A 12,848-nucleotide genomic window follows, 5' to 3' on the forward strand; every position below is an offset into this window, starting at 1 on the left:
AAGATGAATTGCACTTTGATTGTCACAATGCAACATAGACCTCTTTTGGGTAAAACCAAGTTGTCAGACTAAATGCTCCATCTAAAGCTACTCCTTACATGCCTTAATTGTAGTAATGAACTAGGCCTCTATAGTAGACAAAGTAACACAATTCTATAGTCTAGACTACCAAGCTACAACTCCCCCAACAAAAGTTACCAAGTAGCCCAAAATACACCTTCTCGTGTTACTAGGCATATCAGTTTGAGCAACCTACAAGGATAGGTTTATCACTCCCAATACATAGATTCAAATCTACAGTGCCATGTAAGTATCTCAAAATCCAATTCACAACATTCCAATGCACTTTACCAGGATTAGACAAGAACCTACTAACCAAACCAACTAGATGTTATATCAGGCATCATATAAACGATGGCGTACATCAAACTACCCACGGCAAATGCATAAAGGACATGTCGTATAACTTCGTTTTCTTCAACAGTGGAAACACTTTGTAAATCCCTCAATTTAATATTCAAACCAAGAGATGTACTCACTCGTTTTACTTTATCCACATATGTTGAAATGTTAAAGCACTTTACGAATACATGCATCCTGTGATAAACTTAATTTTTGAGCCTTTTGATCACGAATAATCTTCATGCAAAGAATGTTCTTTGGAGGCTTAAGTTCCTTCATGGAGAATAATACGATCAACATACTGTCCAACAATCAATATGTCATCAACATAAAGTAGTAGAATAATAAAATCAATGTTAGCAAATTTCTTAAGAAAAACACAATGGTCCATAGCAATCTTCTTGATGCTTTGTTCCCCCATAAACGAGTCAAACTTGCAATACCATTGCCTTGGAGCTTGTTTTTGTTAACAGTTGGGACAAATTGTGAACCAACAGAAAAGAATGAACTAAAAATTTTATTTCATCAATGAATGTAAAGTACAAGAGCTAATGCTACCTATATCTAGAAAATTACAATAAAGGGAACCAGGACAACATGACTATCTAACAACCGTATTACATTTTATTCTTGAGGTACACCTTAAAGGTCCCCAAATATCAATGTTTTACAACTAAAAAACTTCACTAGAAAACTTAGAACGTCTAGGAAAACCACATCTCGTTTGTTTAACCAAAGGGCATATGGTACTAAACAAAGATCATTTACATTTATTCTTTTGTTTCTAGGAAACAGTAACTACATTCTATCCAATGGCATATGCCCAAGCCTAAGATGCCACATCTTAAAATCTTGCAAGGCTTGATTAGGACTGTGAACAACAGTTAGGGCACCCTTTGCGTTCTGTGACTTGCTTATCACAATAAGGGCTTGAACATTCACTTGATAAAACCCATTTCTCATCTTGCCAAGAAGCAAAAGGTTTTTCTTCTAAGACCCATGCACAAAGCAGTCATTAAAGTAAAACCATATTCTACAATTAAGTCTTTAACCTACTTGTGCACTGAAATTAGATGGAAATGGAATCCAGGTGCATACAAAACATTTAATAAAATAAGTTCATTGACTAAACTAAAATTTCCAACATATTCAACCTTGACTTATTTGGCATTAGGGATAGTAATGTAGTGCGGCTTTCCTATTAAGGTCTTGTAGTTATCAAATAAAGAGATGGTAAAGCACATATGGTCTGAAGCACCACTATCTGTGGTCCAAGTAGAAGCTTTCTTAGTAAGATAACAAGAAGTACCTGCAAAGTGTGCAATATTGTGAGTTTTGTCTCATTGCACCTTTCATGTAAAGAAATGTTGGCATCAGATATAGCAACCTTTGCTTTTCTTGAAGTTTCCGTTTCCTTCCTCTAAGTGTTGGTCTTCATGTATCAGGGATAACTATGAATTTTCTAACACCTATTGATGGTGTGTCCATGAATCTTGCAATGCTCATAGTAAAAAGTATGACTTTAAAATTTTGTGTCATTTCTTCCTTTCTTGTCATCAATGAATTATCTTTTTCAACTCTACAAGCAATGAAAGGTTTTTCACCATCAATAATGATCATAGATTCACTGAATCTTGGTGTGTCTGTTCTTGAGTGAGGATGAAGTAAGCTTCTATTGCAATAGGAATTTCTTTAATGATTAGTATGTTACTTCTTATGTGTTGATACTTTCCATCAAGTTAATTGCATCAAAAATTAAATTAAACGCCTCCTTTGTTGGCTTTTTGTGGTCTTTTGAGTCAACTCACAAGTGCAACCAAAACAAGCACATGTATGAAGTGGGTCAAAGGGATTCATTTTATCCCACAACCCCTTTATTTTGGTGAAGAAGTCTTCAACAATTATGTCATGCGTTTGTAGAACTTTGCTCAATTGTTCCTCTACCATAAAAAGTTGTACGAGGATGATTGTCCAAAACATTGCTCCATATATATATATATATATATATATATATATATATATATATATATATATATATATATATATATATATATATATATATATATATAGAGAGAGAGAGAGAGAGAGAGAGAGAGAGAGAGAGAGAGAGAGAGAGAGAGAGAGAGAGAGAGAGAGAGAGAGAGAGAGAGAGAGAGAGAGAAAGAGAGAGAGAGAGAAGGATAAGAAGGCTTTTTGTTTGATTTTGTTTTGTTACTATATATACAAAAAAGGATACTATGTTATAAAGTAAGAACATTCTAAAAATTTATGTCATAGTTACTTTTCTTTGTAACATAGTTAATTTTATTTTCGCACCTTTACATTCTGTTTTTATTTTTGCTCAAACAAGTCCGAAACTTATTCCGCAAAATGACTTTTGTTTTTACTTTGACAAGGTCTTTGCTTACTGTTTCAGGCCTTGACTTGTTATTAACAGAGTGCTACATAAAGGATAAACTATAATCTCTGCCAGTACGTGTACTCAAGCAACCCTGATGTCATGCACATGTATTGCAATCTTGTTCAGTAGCTTCTAGGTTTGCAGCATGTGCCTCTTTTGATGTAGCAACATATTGATCCTAGTGCCAGAATTCCTTTGTAGCAAAGCTTATGAATCATTTGTATTTTTCAATAGTTTCGAACCATACAAGTTCTTCTTCAATTTGCACAAGTAATCTTCTTTTCCTTTACCTCTGAAGCCCTCTAGTTTTTGCATATAAATGTCCTCATCAAGGTCACAGTGAAGAAAGGTTTTCTTCACATCAAGTTGCTCAATCTTTAAGTCAAGGCCAGCAACAAGACCGAAAACAACTCTAGTAGAAGACATTTTGACAACTGGAGCAAACATTTCTTCAAAATCTACACCCATCTTTTGATTGTAGCATTTCTCAACTATTTTGGCTTTATACTTTCTTCGTAGCATTTTCATTTAGCTTTAACTTGAAGACCCAATGATTACTCAAAGTCCTTTTACCCTTAGGTAGTTTCATAAGGCCATAAGTGTGATTCTTGTGCAATGAACTAATTTAATCTTTCATTGCTTCCATCCAAAGCTCCTTGTTATCACTTTCCATGGCTTTCAAAAAACATTCAAGTTGTCCCTCATCGGTCAATAAAACATACTCAATTGAAGGATACTTAGTGGAAGGAATATAACCTTTCTAGAATCTTTTAACGGGAAAAGGAGGAGGCTGGTCTGTAGGGTGATCTTGATGATTAACTTCTTTAACATTATTATCATCAATGGGAACATTAACCTTAGGCACATGGCCCTCAATTTCATCCTCTTGCACCTCAGCAGGAATAGGTGCATGAACCAAAGAAGGTGAACTCAAATCAGCAAGATCACCACCAATATGTGACGTTTAAGTAGGAGTCTTCTCATTACCAGAGATGAATTGTTCTTCGGCAAAGACTACATCTCGGTTACAAACCAAAGTGTTTTTCAACAAGATCATAAAACATGTACTCTGACTAATGTTCTCAATAGCCAACAAAAATGTAATCACGAGTCTTGGAATCGAGCTTCGATCTTTCATCTTTTGGGACATTAACATAGGCCTTGCCCCTAAAGACACGTAAGTGATCATAGGATACATCCTTTCCAAACCAAACTTTATTAGGAACATCACCACCAAAAGGAACATTTAGTGACAAATTAATCACGTGAACAACAACATATAAAGCCTCACCCCGAAAGTGTCTATGTAACTTTGCCTCTAAAAGCATACATCTCATCCTCTCTAACACAATTGTGTTCTTTCTCATGGCCACACCATTTGCATGAGGAGTTTCTTTGTGTAAATTGAATTCAAATACTCAATGACTTGCAATAGTTATCAAGTAATTGATTTTACTCTCCATCATTATCAAATCGTAGACAATTCAACTTTTTACCAAATTGTCGTTCAACTAGAACGTGAAATTGCTTAAAAACATCAAGGACTTGTTTTTTTGTTTTCAAAACATAACACCACAGCTTCCTTGAACTATCCAACTATCCATGCCATAAGGCTCCACTATCAACTATCCAACTAGTTTCACAACTAGCTAAATTAATAACATCTTTATCATAAACAATGACAAGATCAGTTGTAATGTGGTTGCTGCTCGATCATCATTATTATCTTTATACTTCACATGTTTACCTTTATCACCCTTATTATCTCTTTTCTAATTGTAATAAAATTTCTAAATGTGAACATTTTATCATTATATTGACATTTCATGTTCTTGTAATTTCCATAAGACTTACTACTACTAGATCATCTATTTCTTAAAGCTCTACTATTGCTTCTACCCCTATTTCTACAACATAGCTTTCTCGGGTTGTGAAGATGACACACCATGAGACTTCTTTCGCATTTCTTCATTCAAGATACCAACCTCTACAAAATCTAAGGTAACCTTCCTAGAAGGAGCTTCATTACAAAATGTCATTCTAAAAGTATTCTAAGAATCAGGGAGAGTACTAAGTAACAAAGTCCTTTAAACTTCATCATCAAACTTGATTTCCATGGCTGACAATTGTTAAATAATGCCATGAAATCACTAAAGTGCTCGAAAAGTGTCTTTCTCTCATTATATTTAAAGCTCATTAACTCCTTGATCAAGAACAACTTATTATTTACAAACATGCTAATATAAAGTAACTCAAGTTTTTGCTACAAGTATCTCGCATGAACTTCATCATTAATGTGATTTATAACATTATCATCAACCAATTGACGAATAAAACCACAAACCTACTCATGCTCAAATTCCCATTGTTCATCACTGTTACTTTTCATTTTTTGAGTGGTAAAAACATGTTGGTACAACCTTCTAACATACAATAAGTCTTTCATCTTTCGTTTACACAAATGATTATTAGTACTGTTTGAACTAACCAACCTACTAGTGTTGATATTACCATCCATTCAGGAGCTTAACAATTAATTCGGCTTTGATTCTAGTTGATGAGGTAAGGAGACCTCTGAGACTCAACAACTACAATTTACACAAATTAATAACACTAAAAATTACGAAATTACCCGGAACCAATTAATTGCCAAATAGTTGTATTTATCACCAAATCAATACACTAAAACATCACCAATAAAATATATAAAATATATAAAATAAGCAATCAAATAATTATAAAAAAATTAATAATCAAAGATGAAGACACAAGATTATTACATAGAAAACTTCGTCCATTTAAAGAGTAAAAACCATGGGACTTTAAAAGTCCACCCAAAAAGTTTTTATTATGATAAAAGGAGGTTACACAAACTCCATCCAAGTCTCAAAGGGTCCTTAAACTACCAAAGAACAAACAACCATAATAAGCAACAAAATAGGAAGAAAAGTAGTAAAGAACATTACCAAAACAAATTTTAGTACAACAACAATAACTTACAATTCATAGCACCAAAACACATCTCCACCATTGAAAATCGATCCCAAGGTTTCCTAAAGAGAGTACCCAAAGTTTGAGCAAAATTGGACCACAATTGGACCTTGATCAGTGGTATTTTATAGGGGTGGTGGCTGAAAAATGTGACTAGTGCTGCACAAATTGAAAATTTATTTTTATTACTTTTCACCTTCAAACTTTTATGTATACTATTCCCATACACATAAAATTCCTAGGTACTTTTTTTTATTTTATTGTCCCATATGAGAAAGAGCCCCAAAGTCAATAACATAGCTTCAAAATAAGCTACATCACTTGAGTCTAAAAACAACCTTATTTCGAAAATGGATTTCTCCACATAGTATGGGACCCAAAACCCAACATTTATTGCATATTTACACTATTTGTTATAAATAAGATTTCAAATTCAATATTATACGTGGAAATGCTCATCCTCTCAAAATTCACAATCCTAAGTATACTGAAGTAGTGAATAGTGAACATGTATAGATAAAACATGATTGTGAGAGATTACTCAATTTCCTACCAGGTGGTCCATTAATATTTGATGCATACCAGTCTAATTATTATTTAAAGTTTAATACTTCCTTTAGTCAGTTGTTATTCGTTAAGAAAAATAGAGATGCACTTGCATTTTTAACCTAAAAATTCCGAATTCAACTCCCCTTAGTTACCTATGGAAAAAAAAAATTATCTTTATTATTTTTAAATTATGTTCAAGTATCAAGATTTTCTTTACTTCAGAAATTTTTAAATATTTTTAAAAATTTGCTGCATATATATTTTTTTTATGTGAAAGTTTGTTAGTATGAAAATTTAAATGAAGCCAAGAGGTATGCTCACTCTCATATTCCTATATGATGTTTTCATAAAGAATGTATATGAAAATTAAGGAATTTTGAATCTTTTGAATAATAGTGATATCATTTTATTTTATTTAATAATTAAGTTAATTGAGAAAAAAGTGAGAATTTTATTTAAAAAATGATAAACCTATTTTAAAACGCCTCTAAATTTAAGAACTTAGAGAGCAACTATTACAATTTAAAGGCTATCCTTTCAACATAATCAAGTTTGAGTGATGAACCTATTAAAATATTTACGACGGTTATTTATGGTAACATATGAATAGCTAACCTATTAAAAAAATTTAAAAGTTATAAGTTACTCTCTACTTGAAAGTAACCTAAAAGTTTTACATTAGGGGTGAAAATGTGTTTTGTCATTTGGTTTTCATGTAAAATCAAATCAAATTAAATTTAGTTTATTTTTTTATTTTTCGATTCATATCCAAATTAAATTTGATCACAATCCAAATAAAACCAAATCAAATTAATTCAGTTTAAATTTTTTTAATCCAATTCAAACCAAATTTTACTACTTAAAAATAAATCTAACCTGAAAATAGAATTTGAAAAGAAGAATAATAGATTAAAATATTAAAAGTTATAGAAGAAGCAAAAATAGAGATAAAGAAATAAAACTTGAATAGTAGATCAAACACTTATCTTTGTTTGTGGAGCGCTTAAGTTTTTTTAGTATTGTCAACTAAAATGATAGTGAGATCCTTTTAAATGTGGTTCAAAATCTCAATTTTCGATCTTTAGCAGGCTCAAACATAATTCAAACCAAAAATATATTTCGATTTAGAAATTCCTAATCTAAATCGAAACCAATTTGTGAAAAGGCCAAACAATGGTTTGGATTGATTTGATTGACAATTTTTATCAAAACAACATTCACCAATATCCTTCGTCATAGTCTTATTTAGAAAGAGAAAAAAGTTATTAGAAATTAATGGTATTTTAAACATAAAGAAGTATCAAAAATAATTTTCAATTTGAATTTATGAATTGCTTTTAACATCATATCATATAAAAAAATTTACAATAAAAGTGTGTTTGGATAACTTTTTTGGAAAGGAAAAGAATGGGAGAAAATGAAATGAAAGTGGAATGAAGAAAATTGTAGGAGTTAATGCAAGTGCCAAATTACTTATGTGTGACTCGATAACTCAAGACAAGACATGTCACGTTGTGAGCAACGATGATGGTGCGAAGGATTTGAGAGCATTGGGTATGTTGAACATAGAGTGTACATGGTGTGTAACGCCCCTAAATTTTCGACCCCTTGTAAGAAACAAAAACCGTAAAGGGCGGGAGCAAATTCGGGTGTTACATAAAAGGAAAAGAAAAAAATTTGGATAAATGTTAAATATTAACTTTAAAAAGGTGAGTGGGAATTTCAGCAGTATCTGCCCAAAAACTGTGCGCCTTTGTAGAAATATAAAAGTTATTTAGAATCTAATAAAGTAAAGGCATCAACGGCCTATCAAAACTATATCAACATGCCAAGTATGGATCGTGGTTCCAATGTCAATGCTTGTGTTTTAAAATGACTTATCTCCTTAAAACCATACAAAGTTATAAACTACACAGTGGAAAATACAAATATACAAGGGAGGACACGAGGCCTCGTAACAAAACATATACAACCAAAGTTTACAAAAGATAAACAAGAGTTACAAAATCGAAAGAAAACGGTATGATACAGGTTATGCTTTGCCCTAATAACTCTCCCCCAATGCAAAGCAATGCAAAAGAAACTTCAATACATGCTATGCTTGCCTATGATCCTCCTGCTGCTCGACATTAGACCAAAGGCCAATGTGTCATAGCAGGACAATCATAGAAAGTCATCAACAATCAACATAAACACAAACATGTACACGTCAGTAACTAGCATTAAATATAATTAGGCCAACTACTAGATAACATTATATTATACAACAACATAAGATGATTTCATAAGACACAAGCACAGATAGTAACCATTTATTGTCCACCTATACTTCTTAATCTCATTACGTCTTTTCCAACCCGAACCATGTGTTCTTGGGTAGAATGCAGGTCTTCACACTCCTCTTCTCAAAATATAAACTCTTGCAAAACACGCATAGTATCACTCAACCAAGGCATTAACAGAATACTTATGACATGACCCTATAGAGCTTGTCTATCTTAGAGTAAGTGTGATCATAATCTATCTTTGGGACTGGTAACTCTCTCGAGGTAACTTAACTTAGACGCACTTCTCACTAGCATAAACTACTCTATCATTAAATAAACTTTCTATTAATGAGTAAACGTTCTATCAATGTGTAAGCTTTCTATGAATGAATAACTTTCTATCTATGAGTAACATTCTATTAGTGGATCTTCTCTCCACTTCATGGCATAGTGACACGGCCAAGGGCGTTATCGGCCATCCGGCGCCCATGGCAAAGTATGAGTTCATACCCCCTCCAGCTGACCCTCTCGGGTCCTACCTTCGAGAAAAACTAACATACTAGGGTACTAAACCAGTGAAGAGGCCACCATATTGGGGTTTGCAAGGCTCGCATAGTAACACCTCGGTCAAGGGGCGGTATCGGCCATTCGGCGCCCAATGACAAAAGTATTCTTATACCCCCCATACGGTGATCCCGTCGGATCTCACCTAGGGGACTATTAAATCAACCGGACATAATCCAGTTGAGTCACGCCAGCTAATCATAATCTAATACTTTATCAAATGGGAATAACTCCCGTTTTCGACTATTAATGAGCGCCCTAGGATAGCAGCACGCCAAAACCCACTAAACCACTCAACAAAATATGAAATTCACCTATAAAGGAGTCATTCTAACTACAAGTAAGGCATGATCCAATTCTTAAATAAATAAGGGGGTGGTCCCCGCCTTCTACTAACACTCTTGTTCTCTATAACTATTTAAGCGCAAGGATTTCATAGTCGATAACTCTTCGTATAAAGTGTATTCACTAGTACCTCATAGTTTCAATACAATGCATATTATCACAATAAACAATAATGTCTTACAAAAAATGTATATAAGGGTTACAAAAAATTCACACTTAAGTCTCACAATGTTAATGTAGTGCTAATATAACGACAAGGATGAATCTTAAGGTTATCACATCGCAATATCATTTATTATATTCTCCAAGGTTAGAAAGAACTAAAATCAAGACATCATAACAAGTAACTTTAATAATTCTCAACAAGTTGACACTATGTTCATAGCCTTACTAATATCACTTAATTATAACTTCGATAACCTAACGAGAGTACTTATAATAAACATTAATAATTTCTTTTACTTCAACAAGGCCAATTAAGACTACCATGCCTAACAAAACTCCCACATTCAACACAAATAAAGTTACTCATGTACTAAGACACCATCAAGATAGCACACAACCATTATTTTCATTCATACTTCAAACTCTAAGTCATAATTATGTTAAACTCATCAAACACACTCTTACCCACAAAAAGATTTAATGAAAATAATACAAAGATCAACACTTTTCATTCATATTTCAAAAACCAATTCATATGTACATTCAAATCATCAATCAAATTCTTACCCATAACAAGATTCAATGACAATCATACAAAATTAACACCAAACTCATAAACTTAGTAAAATTCTAATTAGATACTAGGAAAATTACTTAGAGTTAACTTGAGAGGCTTAGAATAGGGCAATTAGAAAAGGAGTGAAGACTAGGTGGTTGTGGAGGATGCCACGCAGCTGGAACGTGGCTGCCGGTGACGGCAACCTTCACGACATGAGGGGAGGAGCTGCTGGAGGTCGTGGCTGCAGCAGACCAGCTGGTGGTGGCGGTAGGACAGTAGGCTGGCGTTAGCTGCTGCTGGGGTGTAGACGCACAGCAGCTTCTGTTTGGGGAGGGGGGGAAATCGCAGCCCCTGCTGCAGGTTGTTACCTTCGTGTGTGGGTGGAGGATGGATGTCGTGCTGGTAGCGCAAGCGGCACGGCAGGTGGCTGAGATGGTGGCTGATTTAGGGCACAGACAGTGAAGGAGGAGAAGGAAGAGAGTGATTGGGTGTGACGGCTATGATTGAGCATTTAGGGTTTCATGGCTATTTATCCTTGTTCTTCTTCTTCTTCTTCTTCTTATTATTATTATTATTATTATTATTATTATTATTATTATTATTATTATTATTATTATTATCATTATTATGTTTATTTATTTATTTATTTTTATCTAGATTCATTTTCTTGCGTAACCAAACTAAGAGACTCACCTTCGTGGGCTCACACATTTTAATAAAATAATCATTTTGATTTGAACCTTTTTATTTTTGAAATCGTAACTATAATTTAATAGTATATATATATATATATATATATATATATATATATATATATATATATATATATATATATATATATATATATATATATACATATATATATATATATATATATATATAGATATATGTATATATATATATATATATATATATGTATATATATATATATATATATATATATATATATATATATATATATATATATATATATGTATATATATATATATATATATATATATATATATATATATATATGTATATATATATATATATATATATATATATATATATATATATATATATATATATATATATATATATATATATATATATATATATATATATATATATATATATATTATAGGGTCGCGTTCAGGTGCAAACCACAGTTCTATGCGAACCGTGACAACGAAAAAATGTGTTACCTTTTTAAAGAAAAGGTGCTACTTTTACACAAAAAATGTGTTACTTTTGTTATTAAAAAAAATCTGGTACTTTATACAAAAAAAACAGTAACTGTCAGAAAAAAAAAAATAAATCCAAAGTAACACGTTTTTCTAGAAAAAGTAACACCTTTTTATAGTTCTCACAGTTCTCATATAATGATGGTTTTCACTTGAATATATATATATATATATATATATATATATATATATATATATATATATATATATATATATATATACATATATATATATATATATATATATACATATATATATATATACATATATATATATATATATATATATATATATATATATATATATACATATATATATATATATATATATATATATATATATATATACATATATATATATATATATATATATACATATATATATATATATATATATATATATATACATATATATATATATATACATATATATATATATACATATATATATATATATATATATATATATACATATATATATATATATATATATATATATATATATATATATATATATATATATATATATATATATATACATATATTTATATACATATATATATATATACATATATATATATATACATATATATATATATATATATATATATATATATATATATATATATATATATATATATATGTATATACATATATATATATATATATATATATATATATATATATATATATATATATATATATATATATATATATATCACTACTACATTAATGAGCTATTACTACCCCAAATACTCGTAGCAATAGGTTCAATAACCGTTGCAATAGGTCTATAGCAACGGTTCCATACCCGTCGCATTTGTGGCCGTAGGTATAGGTCTATTGCGACGGTTCAGCTATCTATTGCGACGGTTTCAATTTCACCGTAGCAATAGCTTCTTATAACCGTCGCTATAGACCTATTGCGACGGTCACACTATAACCGTAGCAATAGGTTCTTATCTCTGTCGCTATAGACCTGTTGCGACGGTCACACTATAACCGTAGCAATAGGTTCTTATCACTGTCGCTATAGACCTATTGCGACGGTCACACTATAACCGTAGATATAGGTTCTTATCACTGTCGCTATAGACCTATTGCGACGGTCACTTTGCAACTGTTATATTAAGTCTTTTGCGACGGTCATTGCAACCTATTGCAACCCCATGTTTTATCCGTTCCAATGGGTCTATGGCGATGGTAATGGCTCTCTATTGCAACGCCTTGATAAAGCTATAAATTATATACATATATATATAATTAACTTTGATTAATTCATCAACTCTAATACAAAATAAAGCACCAATATATATAACTTTGATATAATTCATCAACTCTAATACAAAATAAAGCACCAACTCTAATTAGTTCAATTAG

Source organism: Amaranthus tricolor, chromosome 6 (assembly GCF_026212465.1).
Source record: "Amaranthus tricolor cultivar Red isolate AtriRed21 chromosome 6, ASM2621246v1, whole genome shotgun sequence".
Lineage (NCBI taxonomy): Eukaryota > Viridiplantae > Streptophyta > Magnoliopsida > Caryophyllales > Amaranthaceae > Amaranthus > Amaranthus tricolor.